Source organism: Rhinopithecus roxellana, chromosome 12 (assembly GCF_007565055.1).
Source record: "Rhinopithecus roxellana isolate Shanxi Qingling chromosome 12, ASM756505v1, whole genome shotgun sequence".
Lineage (NCBI taxonomy): Eukaryota > Metazoa > Chordata > Mammalia > Primates > Cercopithecidae > Rhinopithecus > Rhinopithecus roxellana.
In genome coordinates, this window is record NC_044560.1 from 5,296,657 (window position 1) to 5,317,010 (window position 20,354).

At 51.6% G+C, this 20,354-nt stretch overlaps 1 protein-coding gene across 1 annotated transcript in view; it reads right to left on the reverse strand.

The window, feature by feature from the left end:
• PIK3CD (phosphatidylinositol-4,5-bisphosphate 3-kinase catalytic subunit delta) overlaps nucleotides 1-12,718 on the reverse strand; it is a 97,815-nt gene extending 85,097 nt beyond the window's left edge. The window contains exon 1 of the mRNA XM_030942446.1: nucleotides 12,572-12,718. The gene's annotated coding sequence lies outside the window, so the exon portion shown is untranslated. The remainder of the gene's footprint in view (nucleotides 1-12,571) is intronic.
• Nucleotides 12,719-20,354: the final 7,636 nt, after the last annotated feature.

The window sequence follows — 20,354 nt, forward strand, 5'->3', positions numbered from 1 at the left end:
CCCCTGGGGTTTTTACTCAGTAAGGAAGAGAAACTAAGAAGAATAAAAATAAGATACAGTGTTGTGCTGCAAAGAAACGTAAGATAGGAGGAAAGAGACAGGGGAAGGGGGACTACAGAGCCAGGAAGGCCTCCCTGAGGTCAGGACACCGGAGCTGAGCATGGATCTGGATGAGCTGAGCATGGATCTGGATGAGCTGACGGAGGAGAAGCCGCGTGGGTCTCGAAGGCCAGAGCATCGCAAGCTTTGGCAAGAAATGGTGCAAAGGCCCTCCTGGGCAATGGTGGCATGCTGGAGGCAGGGAGGCCCAGGTTGGGTGCACATAGCAAGGAGGATCAGGGAGGGGACAGCTGAGGATTTGGGGTTTGACCAAAAGAGCACTGAGAAGCAGAGGGAAGGTTCCAGGCTGAGCCAGGGAGTGGTGGGACTGTGATTCACAGGTGAAAAAGCCTGTAACACACACATACACACACACATTTCCTTGCTCAAATGGAAAAAGCTAGAAGCAACAACACCCCAGGAGCAAGGAGGATGCACCAGCATCTTGATTTTCGTTTCTTTTTTTTTTTTTTTTCTTTTTTTTGAGACAGAGTTTTGCTCTTGTTGCACAGGCTGGAGTGCAATGGCACAGTCTCGGCTCACTGCAACCTCTGCCTCCCAGGTTCAAGAGATCTCCTCCTGCCTCAGCCTCCCAAGTAGCTGGGATTACAGGTGCCCACCACCTTGCTCGGCTAATTTTTGTATTTTTAGTAGAGATGGGGTTTTACCATGTTGGTCAGGCTGGTCTTGAACTCCTGACTTCGGGTGATCCAACTGCCTTGGCCTCCCAAAGTGCTGGGATTACAGGTGTGAGCCACCGTGCCTGGCCTGGATCTTGGTTTCTGATACCATTTTCCTCCACAAAAGGAACCAGGGCTCCCTGGGGAAATTAGCAATTCTAGGATGAGGGCAAGAAAAGGACAGATGAAACCAGAGCATCTTTTTTTTTTTTTTTTTTTTGAGACGGAGTCTCGCTCTGTCGCCCAGGCTGGAGTGCAGTGGCCGGATCTCAGCTCACTGCAAGCTCCGCTTCCCGGGTTCACGCCATTCTCCTGCCTCAGCCTCCCGAGTAGCTGGGACTACAGGCGCCGGCCATCTCGCCCAGCTAGTTTTTTGTATTTTTTAGTAGAGATGGGGTTTCACCGTGTTAGCCAGGATGGTCTCGATCTCCTGACCTTGTGATCCACCCGTCTTGGCCTCCCAAAGTGCTGGGATTACAGGCTTGAGCCACCGCGCCCGGCCGAAACCGGAGCATCTTAAAGTTCCAGAAAGAAAAGAAGTGCTTCCAAACAAAACACCACAATGATGGGTGCGTATCTGGGAGGTCACAGCGATGAACTGAAAAAGCTTCCAGTGGCCAAAGCTAGAACAACTTGAGCAACAAAAGAAAGAAAGGAGGTCAGGCACGGTGGCTCCCACCTGTAATCCTAGCACTTTGGGAGGGTGAGGCAAGAGGACTATCTAAACTGAGGAGTTCAAGACTAGCCTAGGCAACATAGTAAGCCCTCATCTCCACTAAAAATAAAAACAAATTCAAAAAAAATTAGCCAGGCATAGTGGTGGGTGCCTGTAATCCCAGCTACTTGGGAGGCTGAGGTTCAAGAATCACTTGAACCTGGGAGGCGGAGGTTGCAGTGAGCAGAGATCGCGCCACTGCACTCCAGCCTGGGCAACAGAGCAAGACTCCATCTCAAATAAATAAATGCATGAATGAATGAATGAAGTAACCTTGGATTATAACCCATGGTATAAAATTGATATCCATGCGTCTACACTGATACAGCTAAATGGCTGAATACATAAATACATGGGGGAGAATAGTCAAGTCTCCTGTGCAGAATTCCAAAGAATTTATGTCACCCTCAAGGAGGTGGAGTCCAGTTCTCCATCCCATACCTGCCGGCTGCACCTGGTGACTTCCTTCCAAAAAGTAAAGTGTGGAAGGGGGGAGGGGGACAAAGAGTAACTTCACCTAAGTGGAGATTCTCAGCAAACGTGACCTCAGCCAGGTGACCAAGGTCAACATTGGCAGCGCTAAGTCATGCTGAAAGCATGTCCCGCTGATACGATGAGATGACAATGGTACTTTCCCTCTGTACTTTTCCTCCCAAGAACCTATAACCCCAGTGTAATCACAAAAGAAGCCCAAATTGAGGGACCTTCTCTAAAATGCCTGACCAGTATGCCTCAAAACTGTCAAGATGAAAAAACGAGGGAAGTCTGAGAAACTGTCACAGTCAGGAGGAGCTGAGACAACTAAGTGTTATGTGGGGGTCTTGGATGGGATTGTGGGACGGTGGTTTGTGTCTGTAACCCCAGCACTGTGGGAGGCCGAGGCAGGCGGATTGCTTGAGCCCAGGAGTTCAAGACCAGCCTGCGCAACATCGTGAGGCCTTGTCTCTACAAAAAAAATTAAAAATTATGGCCAGGCACGGTGGCTCATGCCTGTCATCCCAGCACTTTGGGAGGCCGAGGCAGGCGGATCATGAGGTCAGGAGTTTGAGACCAGCCTGGCCAACATGGTGAAACCCCAACTCTACTAAAAATACAAAAACTAGGCCAGGCATGATGGCAAGGTGCCTGTAATCCCAGCTACTTGGAAGGCTGAGGCAGGAGAATCACTTGAACCCGGGAGGCAGAGGTTGCAGTGAGCTGAGATCATGCCACTGCACTCCAGTCTGGGTGACAGAACTAGACTCCATCTTGGGGGAAAAAAAAAATTAGCTGGGCATGGTGGCACGCTCCTGTACTCCCAGCTACGCAGGAAGTCAAGGTGGGAGGATTGCTTGAGCCCAGGAGGTCAAGATGGTAGCGAGCTATGATGGAGCCAGTACACTTGAGCCTGGGTGACAGAGCAGAGACCTTGGCTCAAAACAAACAAAAAAACTAAAGTAGGCCCGGCACGATGACTCACGCCTATAATCCCAACACTTTGGGAGGCCGAGGCGGGCGGATCTCTTGAGGCTAGGAGTTCAAGACCAGCCAGGCCAACATGGTGAAACCCTATCTCTACTAAAAATACAAAAATTAGCCAGACATGGTGGCACCTGCCTGTAATCCCAGCTACTCGGGAGGCTGAGGTAGGAGAATCGCTTGAGCCCAGGAGGCAGAGGTTGCAGGGAGCTGAGATTGTGCCACTACATTCCAGCCTGGACAACAGAGAGAGACTGTGTCTCAAAAAAAAAAAACCAAAAAACAAACAAACAAAAAACCCTGAAGACAACAGTTGAGGTTGAGGGGCAGGCAGAGGCACAGCCCCAGAACAGGGAGGCCCAAAACTCCAGAAAGTGAGGCCTTGTTCTCCCAACCCTGCCCTGGAGAGTCTGTCCTTAGGGGTGGAGGGGCCTCAGCCTCCCCTTCTGGGGGCCCTGAAATGCAGCCCTGCCCCCAACCCTTCAGTCTGTTTCTTCTGTAAAAATAAGGTTTGTTACTCCAACTTCAGAGAAGTTGTGAGGCTAAAAATAGAGGTTTTAGCGAAAGTGGTTTAGAGACAAGTAAAAGCTTTGCAAATAGGTTACCCTCTCGGGGGTGCTCAGCAGGATGGAGCTGGGCCCTGCCCCATCCGCCACTATGCAGGGTGCTCCTGCTGCAAAAGCCTCTATCGCTCTAGATAAATACCCACTCTCAGTAGTTAGCCCTCTATCTTGAAAAGCACCTAGTGTGTGAAGCAACCCCAGGTGAAACCCCAAAATCCTCTATGAGAAGGAATAGAAATGGTTACTTTTTCCCAGGACAGAAAGGACGAAAAAGTGTACATCCAGGAGAGGGAAAAGGTTTAGGATTAGAAGAAACCATTTTCCACACGTAGGGAGTTGAATGGTGGCCTCCAAAAAGATACGTCCGGATCCTAATCCCAGGCCGGAGGTGATGGCTCACTCTTGTAATCCCAACACTTTGGCAGGACAAGGTGGGCAGATGGCTTGAGCCCAGGAGTTTGAGACCAGCCTGGGCAACATGGCAAAATCTCATCTCCACAAAAGCTAGCAGGTCATGGTGGTGGGCACCTGTAGTCCCAGTTCCTCCTGAGGTTGAGGTGGGAGGATCACTTGAGCCCAGAAAGCAGAGGTTGCAGTGAGCCGAGATCGCACCACTGCACTCCACCCTAGGCGACAGAGCAAGACTCTGTCTCAAAAAAAAAAAAAAAAAAAAAAATTGCAAAAGGGTCAGATGATTGAAGTTTTTACAACATTGGAAGCGGGGTTTGGAGGTTCTGCAGGGAGGGGTGACAACCTATGGGGAGGTGAGGGAGGCGTGAGTGCACCCAGAGTGAAAAGGTGCAGATAACGGCTCTCAGGTAACTTTGGAACTGTCCTCAGCAGAACAGGTCATGGTCTGTAGCAATCTATCTGGGCGGTTGCCTGTAAGTCTCTTTTCCTCTGATAGGATCTTTCCTAGACCCGTCTTTAGGCTGATAAGGAGCCTCAGAGTAAGCCTCTGCTTGGATTCAGTACTTACTCATGTAGAGCTCCTTTATTTTTTCATTTATTTATTTATTTATTTATTTTGAGACAGAGCCTCGCTCTGTTGACCAGGCTGGAGTACAATGGCACGATCTCAACTCACTGCAACCTCTGCCTCCTGGGTTCAAGCAATTCTTCTGCCTCAGCCTCCCAAGTAGCTGGGAATACAGGTGCCTGCCACCATGCCTGGCTAATTATTTTTGTATTTTTAGTAGAGATGGGATTTCACCATGTTGGTCAGGCTGGTCTCAAAGTCCTGACCTCAAGTGATCCGCCTGCCTTGGCCTCCCAAAGTGCTAGGATTACAGGCGTGAGCCATGGTGCCTGGCCTAGAACTCCTTTACAGGTGTATGGTTTTTACAAAAGAACAACTTTTCAGAGGTATTCCTGTGTCTGCAGTTTATCTAAAGAGCCATCTCAAAATATGCAAAGAAATATATTTGGGGTGGCAGATTTTAGTCTGCCACAGAGCGATGTGGCCACAAGCCAAGGAGTGCTAGGAGCTGCCAGAAGCTGGAAGAGGCTAGTAAGGATCCTCCCGTACGGCCTCCAGAGAGAGCACGGCCCTGCCTCCACTGTGACTTTGGACTTCTGACTACCTGAACTGGAAGAGAATAAACTGGCTGTTTATTTATTTATTTATTAAGACAGGTTCTTGCTCTGTCACCCAGGCTGGAGTGCAGTGGTATGATCATGGCTCAGTGCAGCCTCGCTCTCCTGGGCTTAAGTAATCCTGTGGCGTAGCTGGGACTGTAGGTGCACACCACCATGCCTATCTAATTTTTATAATTTTGTAGAGATGGAGTTTCACTATGTTTCCTGGGCTGGTCTCAAACTCCTGGGTTCAAGCAATCCTACCACCTCGGCCTCCCATAGTACTGGGATCACAGGTGTGAACCACCGTGCCTGGCCTCTTCTATGGATTATTATGCAGCCAATAAAATGAGAAGTATACAGATGTGGCCTCAGGCCGGGTGCAGTGGCTCACATCTGTAATCCTAGCACTTTGGGAGGCCAAGGCGGGCAGATCACGAGGCCAGGAGTTCGAGATCAGCCTGGCCAACATGGTGAAACCCCATCTCTACTAAAAATACAAAAATTAGCTGGGTGTGGTGGCAGGCACCTGTAATCCCAGCTACTCAGGAGGCTGAGGCAGGAGAATTGCTTGAACCCAGGAGGCAGAGGTTGCAGTGAGCTGAGATCATGCCACTGCACTCCAGCCCAGGCAACAGGGTGAGACTCCATCTCAAAATAATAAAAAAATAAAAAAAGATGTGGCCTCGTGGAAAGGGTTTGGGCCTCACAATCAAATGGGGAAAGGCAGATACACTGCTGGGCAATCAGCCATGGCCTTTCATGCATCATCCTGCTTCGTTCTCTAGTAATGCCCTGTGATGGCTGCTGTTACGGCCTCCATTTTACTAGTTAAGAAACTGAGGCAGTGCCATAGCTGGGCGTGGTGGTTGACACTTGTAATCCCAGCACTTTGGGAGGCCAAGGCAGGTGGATCACTTGAGACCAGGAGCTCGAGACCAGCCTGGCCAACATGGAGAAACTTTGCTTCTACTAAAAATACAAAAATTAGCCAGACATGGTGGCAGGCACCTGTAATCCCTCAGTGGGTGAGGCTGAGGCACAAGAATCACCTGAATCTGGGAGGCAGAGTTTGCAGTGAGCTGAGATTGTGTCACTGAACTCCAGCCTGGGCAACAGAGCAAGACTGTCTCAAAAAAAAAAAAAAAAAAAAAAAAGAAAAGAAAAAAGAAAAGAAAGAAACCATGCCATAGGTAACTTGCCAAGGTTGCCAACTTGATAGGTGGAGGTTTATGAACTCTACCCACCTAAGCCCTGAGCTGTGAGCTTCGCTGTCCCTGGTGGTCTTTCTATAACCCTGAAGCCAGGTAGAAGGAGGGGCGTAGGGCTTATTGGACAAGAGATAACATTAAGTTGGCCCATGAACCAAAAATGGGGGAAAGAAAATGTGTCACATCACCACCCAGAGCGCCAGCCTCTGCCTTCTCCCTATGCCTGGAACCGTCCAGAGAAAGGCATGGCACATCCACTTAAAAGAAGAGTAAGCAGCCACTGAAAATGACAATTCTGAAGACCCACAGCATCATGAGAAATGATGGTGTCTTCTGGTGAAAAAACTCAATGCAAAGCCCGGTGAGGTGGCTCATGCCTATAATCCCAGAACTTTGGGAGGCCCAGGTAGGAGAATCATTTGAGGCTAGGAGTTCAAGACCAGCCAGGCCAACATGGTGAAACCCTGTCTCTACTAAAAATACAAAAATTAGCCAGGTATGGTAGCGAGCACCTGTAATCCCAGCTACTGGGGAGCCTGAAGCATGAGAATTGCTTAAACCCAGGAGGTGGAGGCTGAAGTGAGCCAAGATTGCACCACTGCACTCCAGCCTGAGCAACAGAGCGAGACCCTGCCCCCCACCCAAAAAAAATGCAGAATTGTTTGTACCTGGGTCACAACTATGTGTGACATACACACATGGGCACAGTGGGAGGGGACTTAGAACAGTGGGAGGGGACTTAGAACAATGGAAGCTGTGAGACAAGTGGAGTTTCAAACGTTTTCTTTCCATTTTTGTCTGTCTGCTCACATTTTGCTAATGATGTAATAAAAATACATAAATGTAAGATAAAAAACTGGGCATTTATTCATTTACTTCCTTTCCCAAGTCAGAGCGAACCCCTCTTGCTGCTTATATGAGGATTTTGGATGGGCAGGTGTTTCATCTGTCTGGGCTCCAGGCCCTATTTGTTGCAGCCAGATGCTCACATGTCTGCCTGCACCATCAGTAACAGGGGCAGCCCCGTACAGGGATGGGAACCCACTAGAAGGACTCCTTTGGGAATGCACTTGGCATGGGAGAAGTCTGTCAGTGGACAGCAGAGCCTCAACCAATGGGAGCTGTAATCCAGGCAATTGCAAGATGGCAAGAACACAGTGCTATGGCAATGGATGCCCAGCTCCGGCTCTAGGAGATCCCTCACGCATCCACGTGGCTACACCAGCAGTCTCCAGTCAGGTGTGACTGCCCAGCATGCCCTTGACCCTATCCAAGTTGATTAGACCGGGGTGGTCACCTGACCCAAGGCGAGCCAGTTAGCGATTTCCCTGGGAATATGGAATTGGAATCAAGGGAATAGAGTTAGTGTTCTTTAGACACCTGGAGCGTGGGTGGTCTAACATGGAAGCCAGGGAGCTGCAGGGCCTCTTACGCCCTCAAAAGGACTAAAGAAATCAGAGGAGCGGATATGCAGAGGAAGAGAGATTGGGGGAGAATCATGTAGCAGATGCATAGAGAGGAAGAGAGAGACACAGATGAGAAACAAAATTCTCATCTTTCCACCTCCTGGTTCCTGTAGCTTTTTTTTTTCAAGACGGAGTCTTGCTCTGTCACCCAGGCTGGAGTACAGTGGTGCAATCTTGACTCACTGCAACCTCCACCTCCCAGGTTCAAGCTATTCTCCTGCCTCGGCCTCCTGAGTAACTGGGATTACAGGAGTGCACCACCACGCTTGGCTAAGAGAGGGGGTTTCACTATGCTGGCCAGGCTGGTCTCGAACTCCTGACGTCAGGTGACCCACCCGTCTCGGCCTCCCAAAGTGCTGGGATTACAGGCGTGAGCCACCACGCCTGGTGTAAATTTCCATCTTCCTACAAGGACACCCAAGTTCAATGTAACTTCATCTCAACTAATTACATCTGCAAAGACCTTATTTCCAATTAAGATCACATTCTGAGGTTCTGGGTAAGCACAAATTTTGGGAAGGCAATGGCTCAGTATAAAATCTCTTGAGTTGGATATTATTATTCAAAACAAAAAAATCCCAAATAATACAGATATTGGTGTCAGAAGTGGGGTGTTAAGAAACAATTTTTCAAAGAAAGTATGAAACTAGCTGACTCGATGCAGAGTGAGGGGCAATGAGGTTTTCCTGTTTTTGGATGGGACACTGGCAGTTCTTGTTTTGCGTTAATAGATCAGTTAAACTATTTTCAGTGACCTCATAGGAGTCAAAGGCTGAAGCTTTAAGAAACTTGGAGGCTGGACGCAGTGACTCATGCCTGTAATCCCAGCGATTTGGGAGGCCAAGGAGGGCAGATAACTTGAACTCAGGAGTCTGAGACCAGCCTGGGCAACATGGTGAGGCCGCATCTCTACAAAAAATACAAAAATTAGGGCCGGGCGTGGTAGCTCACGCCTGTAATCCCAGCACTTTGGGAGGGTGAGGCTGGTGGATCACATGAGGTAAGGAGTTCGAGACCAGCCTGGCCAACATGGTGAAACCCTGTCTTTACTAAAAATGCAAAAATTAGCCAGGCCTGGTAATGCATGCCTGTAATCCCAGCTACTCAGGAGGCTGAGGCAGGAGAATCGCTTGAACCTGGAAGGCGGAGGCTGTAGTGAGCTGAGATCATGTCACTGCACTCCAGCCTAAGTGACAGAGTGAGACTTCGTCTCAAAAAATAAATAAATAAATAAATAAATAAATAAAACAAAAATTAACCAGGTGTGGTGGCACACACTTGTGGTCCCAGCTACTCAGGAGGCTGAGAAGGGAGGATCACCTGAGCCCCGGAGTAGAAGCTGCAGTGAGCCAAGATCATGCCACAGCGCTCTAGCCTGGGCAACAGAGCAAGACCCAGTCTAAAAAAAAGGAAAAAAAGAATGTGAGCCTAGCAACTGGAATGAGAATATCTGGAAAGAGCTACAGGAGCACACAACCCTTAACCTCTGGTCTCTGGTCCCTCTTAAGTACTTCCCCTTCCCAGACAAACATGATGGTATCTCCTATTGTCCAGTGGTAGAAGGGCAGGCAGGGGTAGTGTTCCAAGAGAAATTAGAGAAAAAAAATCTTTCTATCCCAAGCCAGATGATTATTTCCTCTTTTCACTCTTATGCTGAAAGAAGAAATTAGCCCTCATATTTGCTGCTAAGAAACCCGAACCTTGGGGACACGACCTAGTCTAAGGCTGAATGTTCAACTGCATAAGATGTCATGATATTATCTGGGCGTGATGGCTCACGCCTGTAATCCCAGCACTTTGGGAGGCTGAAGCAGGAGGATCACCTGAGGTCAGGAGTTCGAGACCAGCCTGGCCAAAATAGTGAAACCCCGTTTCTACTAAAAATACAAAAAATTAGCTGGGCCTGGTGGTGAGCGCCTGTAATCCCAGCTACTAGGGAGGCTGAGGCAGGAGAATCACTTGAACCCGGGAAGCGGAGGTTGCAGTGAGCCAAGATCACGCCATTGCACTCCAGCCTGGGCAACAAGAGTGACATTGATTATTGGTAAATGGCATGATCCCAAATAAAAGTTACAGGCAACCAACTAGCGTTTTACAAGAGTTGAAAATCAGGAAACCAAGCCAGACAAATTGGGGTTTGTGATATCTCATCCACCTGGAGAATTCCTAAGCCAAAGTACCAGCACCAACAAGAATCAGGTTGCTAAGGTGATTGTATCACCTCCTAGAAGCCGCCTTCCCAAGAAACTCTCAAGGGTAGGTCTGAGAGACTCTAGACTAGAAGGGATCTAGAGATTCCTTCTCCATGGGCAGAACTTGGGGTAGTCACATCTGTCAACAAAGGGGCCAAGGAAGGTAGCCACAGAGCAAATCCCTTGTGATACCTTGTTCCTAATGTTCAGTTTACCCGACCCATCTGGAATGCTGTGGCATGTGCTTTGTATACTGCATCCACATTTTTGCTCTATAGATCAAGTATGGTAGGAGAGGTTAAATTGATCTGTTCCTCTGTTGAGAGGATCCTGGAGAGCAACCAGAGAGGAGATTCAGCAGAAACAGCGGGCAGCTGGGTGTAACGGCACATGGCTGCAGTCCCAGTTACTTGGGAGGCTGAGGCGGGAGGATTGCTTGAGCCCAGGAGTTTGAGGCTATAGTGCACTATCCTTGCACCTGTGAATAGCCACTGCACTCCAACCCGGCCACATAGCTGAGACCCTGTCTCTTTACAAAAAAGGAAGAAACTGGGTGCAGTGGCTCACGCCTGTAATCCCAGCACTTTGGGAAGCAGAGGCGGCCGGATCACCTGAGGTTGGGAGTTGGAGACCAGCCTGACCAACATGGAGAAACCCCATCTCTACTAAAAAGACAAAATTAGCTGGGCGTGGTGGTGCATGCCTGTAATCGCAGCTACTCGGGAGGCTGAAGCAGGAGAATTGCTTGAACCTGGGAGGCAGAGGTTGCGGAGAGCTGAGATCGCGCCATTGCACTCCAGCCTGGGCAACAAGAGCAAAACTCCGTCTCAAAAAATCAAATAAATAAAAATAAAAAAAGGAAGAAAAAGGAAGGAAGGGAGGGAGGGAGGGAGGATATCAGATGAAGATGGCAGCTCTGAGAATAGAGCCCTGAATGCAACAGTCTGACATAGTGACATGGCTTGGATCACCTCAGTTGACAGGGGAGAGATATTTGAGGTTGACTTTGAGGTGTGGCAGGACCAGGTAAAGCAAGGACAACTGGAATAGGGATATCTGGGAAAAGCCAAAGGAGTTGGGCAAGGGCCTGTGTGCTGGGCAGGACCAGAATGGAATGAACTAGAATGGACACCACTGGCCTGTAGGCCATTAGGCCAATTTGCCCCCCTCCCTTTTTTTTTCTCTCAGTTGGGGTCTTGCTCTGTCACCCACACTGTTACCCAGGCTGGAGTGCAGTGGCACGATCTCAGCTCACTGCAACCACCACCTCCAGGGTTCAAGCGATTCTCCTGCCTCAGCCTACTGAGCAGCTGGGATTACAGGCATCTGCCACCATGCCCAGCTAATTTCTTGTATTTTTAGTAGAGATGGGGTTTCACCATTTATCCAGGCTAGTCTTGAACTCCTGGCCTCAAGTGATCCGCCTGTCTTGGCCTCCCAAAGTGCTGGGATTACAGGCACCAGCCACTGTGCCCGGCTGGTCTGACCCCTTTCTGGTAACCCTTTGTCATGTACCCATGAGGACAGATGCTTAGTGTTCACACTTGACCACCAGCTAGCTGAACGGACTGGAAGGGAGGCCTGGCTCCAACACAGGCTGATCAAGTCCTTTCCAGGGAAGTGGGCTTGAGACTACACATAGTTCTCTTTGGGTGAAGGGGTCCAAGATGTAGCAGCTTGGCAGGTGTGCTGCAGATGGGCAGATGGGGGCAGACAGGTGAGTGGTGCTGAGAAGTGTCCCTGGGCTGTCTGCAACTCTGGGTCTGATAAGAGCACCCTGCATCTCTGCTGTAAAGTTAGTCCCCTTTCCTGCTTGAGCAAAAGGGAGCTGGTTTCTGAGCTTAGGCTGGGGCATGAACTCTGTCCTGGGGTACAGGGTGAAGCTATAGCTTTCGAACAATTGGGTGACCAATCATCTGAATGGAGCCAACCCAGCCAGCCTCCCAGGGTCACCTCTCATCACTTCCCCTCTCTGCCCTCCCTGCTGGGCCAAGAACCGGGACTTGTAGCTCCAGAACATCCCAGGCTCACTGTCTGACTCTGGGCCTTTGCACATGCTGTTCCCTTTACCTGGAGTGCCCTTCCCCACACTTCCTTCTGCCCTGTCCTGCACACACACACACACACACACACACACACACACACGCACGCACTTTCTCTGCTAACTACTCAGTAGAATTCGGGCCATGCACAGATGTTACCTGCTTTGGCCCCCTTGCCCCAAGGAGCTCTTCCTCATACTGCGGGCTGTATCATCCCCCTCCCAGCACTCAGTCTACTCAACTGTGGTTGCCTATTCACTCAGCTGCTCCTGAGTGACTCTGCATGGATCTGGACTGGCTCCTGGGCTGCCTCCCTGTGTTTGGCACCCAGAGGGTGTCGCCAGTCATGAAGGAATACATGAATGATGTGGTCATGAAGGGGCAAGGTGATGCTTTGCCCAGGGGCAGGGGGCTGTAGCCGAGGAAGAGGAAGGACAAGTGTCCACGTCCCAGCCAGTGCAGGAACAGCCCCTTCACACCCTTCAAGGAGAGGCCTGACGCCGAGTGACCCTGCAGTCCATGATCCAAGGCCTGACAGCCTCCGGGGAGTAGGGAGGCTGGACTCACCTGTCAGAGTGGTCCCTCTGCCCCTGGTATCACCGGACAGATGTGGGTCCAGCCTGGATCAGTCCATCCCTGGAGTCATTCTCAAGCCTAGGGAAAAATGCTGTTTCCAGAGTGAGGACCGCACTGAGGACTCCTCTGCTCCCCCCGTGGGCCAGCCCCCAGCCTCCTTAGCATCCTCAGCTACTCTGAGCTGGAGCCTGCAGAGTGCAAAGCACACTCCTCTCACAACCTCGTGGCGTCCTGGGCGCCTCCGACCCCAGGGCTTCCTTCCCAGGCAGGCCTCCGCCTCCGCCCCCACTCGCCCCTCACCCCATGAAAGAGTAATGGCGCAAAATTCGTTGGGGAGAAAAACAGGAAGTGGAGAGCGAGACTGCAGAAGCGCTCCCCAGACAAGTGTGGCAGCCCGTCCACCGCAGCCTTACGGGAAAGTGGTCAGGGGCAGTCCCGGTCTGACTGCGGGGGTGGGAGAGCCCAGGGCAAGCGGGGAGTCCGGCGAGGACCCTGCTGCGAGGGGCTTTGTTTTCAGACTGAACTTCACACCTGCACCCAGCCTCTGACATCTTAGCTCGCCTTCTCCCAGCAGCTCCCCAAGGTTGAGATCATTACCCCATTTTACAGACAGGCAGGTGCACTCAGAGAAGTGAAGTGACTTGGCCAAGGTCACACAGCCTTTCCCACGGCGGGGTCATGGCTCCTCGATTCTTTCTCAGGCTTTGATTTCTATTTGTGGTATGTTTTTGTTCTAGGCCTCTGAGCACGGTGGGTGGGGATGGGGGGCAGGGAGTGCTGTTTCTGGCTTCTCAGCACATCCTCATTCTCGGCTGGTGGTAAGAAAGGGGAGAGGGTCAGCTGCTGAGGACCGTCCTCCCCCGGGGGTTCGTGGAATGTGTGAGCTGGGAGGACAGGTGCCCCGCCCTCTTTCTTGGAGAAGAGGAGAAGGAGCCTGGGGAGAAGGCACCCTGCTGACAACCGCAGAGGGAGGGCACCAACCCCCAGCACAAACTCAGGTAGGTGTGGCCCTGAAGCCCCAGGACTCAGAACTTCAAGTGAGTTCAGACTCACCCTTTCCTCCCGGGGCCGAAACTCACAGCAGCCCCAGGCCTTAGAGGTGCCAGTGGCCCGAGACCCCCCGGGGAAGAGGTGACCTCAGGTGGCCTCACTGGGGTGACAGTGGGGAAAGAACCCGCTGAAAATACTCCCCACCCAGGCCCACCCCTCACTTGGGTCATGAAGCCCCCTCGCCCTGCCTGCCCCACCCCAGGACAGACCACAGATGGTAAACAGGGGCTTCTGGGGACCCTCCCATGGAGTTCCCACCACCCAACCTTTTGCTTCCGAGGCCCTGGGGGATCTGAGTCCTCAGGATCACCCTTACTGCCCAGTGTCACCCTGGTCTTGACCGCAGCTCATCTCTCCTTCACCACCCACTCCTCCACCCTGGCCACCACCTCTTCCCCTCCAGCTGCCTCTGGAAATCCCCCCAACATTCCACGGAGCCCTCAAACTCAACACACCTCCAACCAGTCTCACCAGGGCCACCAACTCTGGGCCACCTCCATGTGAGGAAGGCAAGGAAGGCACTCTGCCCGGTCACTGAGGCTGAAACCTCAGAGCTGAGCTGTGGCCTCCACTCACCCACCACAGACCCATCCTCCGTCCACAGCAGGGGTGCCTTTCCCAGAAGGCTCTGGGGCTGCTTAGACCACAGCAGAGGCCAGTGCTCAACTTTTAGAATTGTTGTTGGAAATAAGTAATTCATATATGTAAAACTGCTTGGCCGGGCGCGGTGGCTCAAGCCTGTAATCCCAGCACTTTGGGAGACGGGCGGATCACGAGGTCAGGAGATCGAGACCATCCTGGCTAACACGGTGAAACCCCATCTCTACTAAAAAATACAAAGAAAACTAGCCGGGCGAGGTGGCGGGCGCCTGTAGTCCCAGCTATTCGGGAGGCTGAGGCGGGAGAATGGCGTAAACCTGGGAGGCAGAGCTTGCAGTGAGCTGAGATCCGGCCACTGCACTCCAGCCTGGGCAACAGAGCTAGACTCTGTCTCAAAAAAAAAAAAAAACTGCTTATAACTGAGCCTGACACAGAGTGAACCCCAGAAAATGTGAGTGTTTGAGCTATCCTTCTAGTATATTTTAGAACGGCATCTTTGAGCTTTGTGAGACTGGATGTTTCTGCTCTAAAAGAAGAATATTTTTCTTTCTTTCTTTTTGAAACTGAGTCTCACTCTGTCACCCAAGCTGGAGCCCAGTGGCACGATCTTGGCTCACTGCAACCTCCACCTCCCGGGTTCAAGCGATTCTCCTGCCTCAGCCTCCCGAATAGCTGGAGTTACAGGAATGCGCCACCACACACGGCTAATTTTTGTATTTTTTCGTAGAGACAGGGTTTCACCATGTTGGCCAGGCTGATCTCAAACTCGTGACCTCAGGTGATCCACTGGCCTCAGCCTCCCAAAGTGCTGGGATTACAGGCGTCTCTCTCTGTTGCCCAGGCTGGATTGCAGTGGCACGATCTCAGCTTACTGCAGCCTCAACCCCCTGGCTCCTGCGGGAGGTGCTGTCTGCCTCCGTGGTTCCTCCACTGTTCTCAGATCGACAGTGGGGCTCTGCCACCCGCAGCCTCTGCTCCCTGTCACCGTGGGCTGCGGGGCTGCAGAACTAGAAACAAGAGGCCCCCCGGCCTTCGGCATTGAAGGCCCTTCCTCTCTCTACTGCCTTTGGGCACAATCATCCCTCAGCATCAACAGCACCCGGGGCCAGCGGGGAATGTGGCCACGATAAGAGAGGCCTGGCCGCCCTTCCCTTTGTGCAGGAGACTCAGCCCCTGGTCCTCAGCCATCCCAGCATCACAGGGAACTAGAATCATGAGTTAATATCTGTGAAGTGCCCTGAACCTCGCCAGACCTGGACGAGAACTCAGTACACATGTTATCATCATCACCACTACTGTCACCTAATTTAATCCTCACAGCCGCCCTGTGAGATCAGTGTCATGCTCCCACTGCACAGGCGCTAGGTCTGAGGTGGAGAGGGGCGAGGCCGCGCGCCTTCATGCAGGCAGCTGCCCAGGGATTCAAACCCTAGCCTGTTGGATGCTCCTGCTCGCAGCCTCGTGCACGGCTTTCAGTCTCCGCGGGTGTGGGGCCGGCTGTGGAGGTGCACACCTCTGTGCTGCCGCCACCCCTGCAGGAGGCAAGGAGGCCGCGACCGAGCCCGGGTGCCGGGAGCCTTAGGCCGCCCAGCCGCGCTTCTCCCCTGGGCATCCGCTCCCCTACCTCGCGGCCTCCGGGTTGGGCGCCCGGAAAGCGCGCGGCGCCACCTGGTGGCGATGCCTGGCCAAGGCCACAGCCGCCTGCAACCCTCAGCCCCCCGGCTCAGCGGCTCCCCCTGCTGTCCGCTCGGCGGCGCCGCGTGGTTTCCGCCGCATTCTCGGGACTGGGAACGCGGAATTCACTTTCTCTCCTGCCCGCTTCCTCCAGGGATGGGGAAATGAGCGTAAACCCTGGCAGGTACTGAGTCAGCAAAGCTCATTTTGTTGAAACTGTGTTTTGTGTCCCTCCAAACCTCCCATTCCTTTTTTTTTTTTTTTTGAGACGGAGTCTGGCTCTGTAGCCCAAGCTGGAGTGCAATGCTGCGATCTCGGCTCACTGCAACCTCCACCTCCTGGGTTCAAGCGAGCCTCCTGCCTCAGCCTCCCGAGTAGCTGGGATTACAGGCGTGCACCACCACACCTAGCTAAATGTATTTGTAGTAGAGATGGGGTTTCACCATGTTGGCCAGGCTGGTCTTGAACTTCTGACCTCACCGTGGGGTCAGAATCCGCCCCCGCCTTGGCCTACCAAAGTGCTGAGATTACAGCTATGAGCCACCGCGCCTGGCCTCCTTTCTTAATTCCTGCATTGCAAGTGGCAGATTGTTCTAGAGCCGCCTGCCGCAGCCTTAGTACTGGCAGCTCAGCCTGCTGCTGACCCTCCCCTCCTCCCTGCCCAGCTCTGCGGCCCTGTGCCCCGGACCCTCTCTCCAGCAGCCTAGGGGGCATCCCCATCCAGGCACTTGCAGGTCCCCGCAAATAGAATCTGCCCCAACCCGACTCCCTCCCCACCCAGCCCTGGCTCACTCTTCCTTTCTGCTTCAGTGAAAGCTGTCCCCCTCTCTCCTCTGTGGTCAAAGCAGAAACCCCCAACAAGGTTCACTTCTCTCTCTTGCCTGCCGCCTCATGCAGGTGTTGCCAAGTCTCGCTGTCTGAGATGGTCAAGGGACGGGGCTACAGGTTACACCCATTCATTCAGCACTTTACCAAATGCCACCAGTATCCCTGAGAATACAGCAGTGACCAAGTCCCTGCCCTGGAGGATCTTCTAGTGGGTGGATGGGCGGGGCTGATGATACATAAACAGACAAGTACATTCCTAACACTTCGCACAGTGTAAGCGCCATGGAGAAGAGTAAAATGGGGTAGGGCCCTTGGTCACCAGTGCCAGGTCCCAGGTGCCCCCTCACCCCACTTGGGCTCCCACACCCCACAAATTGCCTTTTTCACTCCACTCTGACTCACTGACAGGACTCCCTCCTTTCTACCCCTGCCAGGCTCTGTTACCTCCCAGCAGGTCGCCCTCCTGGGTGATTTCCACACTCACCTGGCTACGGGTCTGATGGCCATACCTGGCCACCCAGGGGGGCCGCTGCATGGCTTGCCGCTCCCCCAGGGCCTTCTGGACTGAATTTCTAAGGAAGTGAAGGAAAGAAATGACAGGCAAAGAGGGAGAGCTGTCCCTCAACTTGATATTATATTTTGAAAAATCTGCCAGGCGTGGTGGCTCATGCCTGTAATCCTAGCACCTTGGGAGGCCAAGGTGGGCAGACTGCCCGAGATCAGGAGTTTGAGACCATCCTGGCCAACATGGTGAAACCCTATCTCTACTAAAAATGCAAAAATTAGTCGGATGTGGGTGCACATGTCTGTAATCCCAGCTTCTTGGGAGGCTGAGGCAGGAGAATCGCTTGAACCCAGGAGGTGGAGGTGGCAGTGAGCCGAAATCATGCCACTCTACTCCAGCCTGGGTGACAGAGCGAGACTCCATCTCAAAAAAAAAAAAAAGAAAAAAGAAAAATTTTGTGGTCTGGCACGGTGGCTCATGCCTGTAATCCCTGCCCTTTGGGAGGCTTAGCTGGGAGACTCGCTTGAGGCCAAGAGTTTAAGACCAGTCTGGGCAACATAGCAAGACCCGCCTCTACAAAAGATTTTAAAAACTGGGTGTGGTGGTGCGCACCTGTGGTCCTAGCTACTTAGGAGGCTGAGGCGGGAGGATTGCTTGAGCCCAGGAGTTTGAGGCAGTGAGCTGATTATGCCATTGCACTTCAGCCTGGGCAACAGAGTAAGACCCTGTCTCTAAAATAAATAAAAAGAGAAAAATCTCAAACTCTCAAACAAAAAAAAAAAACCCCAACAAACAAAATGTTCAATGAAGACATATATCCTAAAGAAAGTTATCTCCAGCCTGGGCGCGGTGGCTCAAGCCTGTAATCCCAGCGCTTCGGGAGGCCGAGACGGGCGGATCACGAGGTCAGGAGATCGAGACCATCCTGGCTAACACAGTGAAACCCCGTCTCTACTAAAAAATACAAAAAACTAGCCGGGCGAGGTGGTGGGCGCCTGTAGTCCCAGCTTACTCGGGAGGCTGAGGCAGGAGAATGGCGTAAACCCGGGAGGCGGAGCTTGCAGTGAGCTGAGATCTGGCCACTGCACTCCAGCCTGGGCGACAGAGCGAGACTCCGTCTCAAAACAACAAAAAAAAGAAAGTTATCCCCAGATGGGAGGAAAAATGGCTGCCTGTTTGCGAGCTGATAGTGGGAATAATCTAGGAAAAAGGAAAACCGGTGAGGAGGAAGAAGAAGGAGAGGAGGGAGTGGGGCGGCTGCTGGATCTGGGTCCTTGAGCAGACTGGGATCAGGTGTGGTGGGTGGAGGGTGGGGGTGTGGACTGGGATGGGAGCATGGACAGTTCGGCTACTGTGATAGGTGGAAAGGCAGAGGACAGGGAACCTGGGTCCATAGCCTAGTAGAGTCAGTTTCTCCTACCTTGTCACCTCGAACAATTCAACTGAACCTTCCAACTCCAGACTGACCCTCCCTCCCTCCCTCTCTCCCTTTCTTTCCTTCCTTCTTCTCTCTTCCTTCCTTCCTCTCCCTCCCTCCCTCCCTCTCTCTCTCTCTCTCTCTCTCTCTCTCTCTTTCTTTCTTTCTTTCTTTCTTTCTTTCTTTCTTTCCTTTCTCTTTCTTTCTTTCATTCGTTCTTTTTTCTTTCATTTCTTTCCCCCTCTCTTTCTTTCCTTTCCCCTCCCTCCCTCCCTCCCTCCCTCCCTCCCTCCTTTCTTTCTTTTCTCTCTCTTTCTTTCTTTCTTTCTTTCTTTCTTTCTTTCTTTCTTTCTTTCTTTCTTTCTTTCTTTCTTTCTTTCTTTCTTTCTTTCTTTCTTGTCTTGCTCTGTCTTTCAAGCTGGAATGCAATGGCGTGATCTAGGCTCACTGCAACCTCCACCTCCTGGGTTCAAGTGATTCTCATACCTCAGCCTCCCTAGCAGCTGGTATTACAGGCATGCGCCACCATGCCCGGCTAACTTTTGTAATTTTAGTAGAGACAGGGTTTCAGCATGGCCAGGCTGGTCTTGAACTCCTGACCTCAAGTGATCCACTCACCTCGACCTCCCAAAGTGCTGGGATTACAGGCGTGAGCCACCTCGCCCAGCTATTATGTGTGTTTTCTAAAAAGTTTGGGCTGGGCATGGTGGCTCACGCCTGTAATCCCAGCACTTTGAGAGGCCAAGGCAGGAGGATTGCTTGAGCCCAGAAGTTCAAGATCAGCCTAGGCAAGATAGTGAGACCCCATCTCTAAAAAAAATTAAAAAGTCGAGGGTGGTGGGATGCCCCTGTAGTCCCAGCTACACAGGAGGCTGAGGTAGGAGGATCGCCTGAGCCCAGCAGTTCAAGGCTGCAGTGAGCCGTGATTGTGCCACTGCACTCTATCCTAGGAGACAGAGGGAGACCCTGTCTCAAAAAAAAAAAAAAAGTTTCAGCCACTCATAAATTCAAATAGGCAATTGTTTGGAATGAGAGAGGTCTAAAGTATTTTTCAAATATAGAAGTCTTTCTAATTTAAAATATCCATCTTTTAGCCATGGATAATTAAAATTTCAATGATGTATTTATTCTAATAGTGACTCAGTCCAATCCACTTCTTCATGGAAAGCCCAGGAGGTAATTTTCCAGGTTAGCAATACGTTTTTTTTTTTTTTTTTTTTGAGACAGAGTTTTGCTCTTGTTGTCCAGACTGGAGTGCAATGGTGTGATCTCGGCTCACTGCAACCCCCGCCTCCCGGGTTCAAGCGACTCTCCTGCTTCAGCCTCCCGAGTAGCTGGGATTACAAGCATGAGCCACCACGCCCAGCTAATTTTGTATTTTTAGTAGAGACGGGGTTTTTCCACGTTGGTCTGGCTGGTTGTGAACTCCTGACCTCAAGTGATCTGCCTGCCTCAGCCTCCCAAAGTGCTGGGATTAATAAGTTTTTATCATAGAATCAAGGGGTGTTTTCTGGAATGAGCATAGAAGAGGCAGTCTCAATGATCACTCTCAGGAATAGGCTCAGATGGTAAAAGACTCTTTTTTTTTTTTTTTTGAGATGGGTTTTCGCTCTGTCACCCAGGCTGGAGTGTAATGGCACGATCTTGGCTCACTGCAACCTCCACCTCCTGGGTTCAAGTGATCCTCCTGCCTCAGCCTC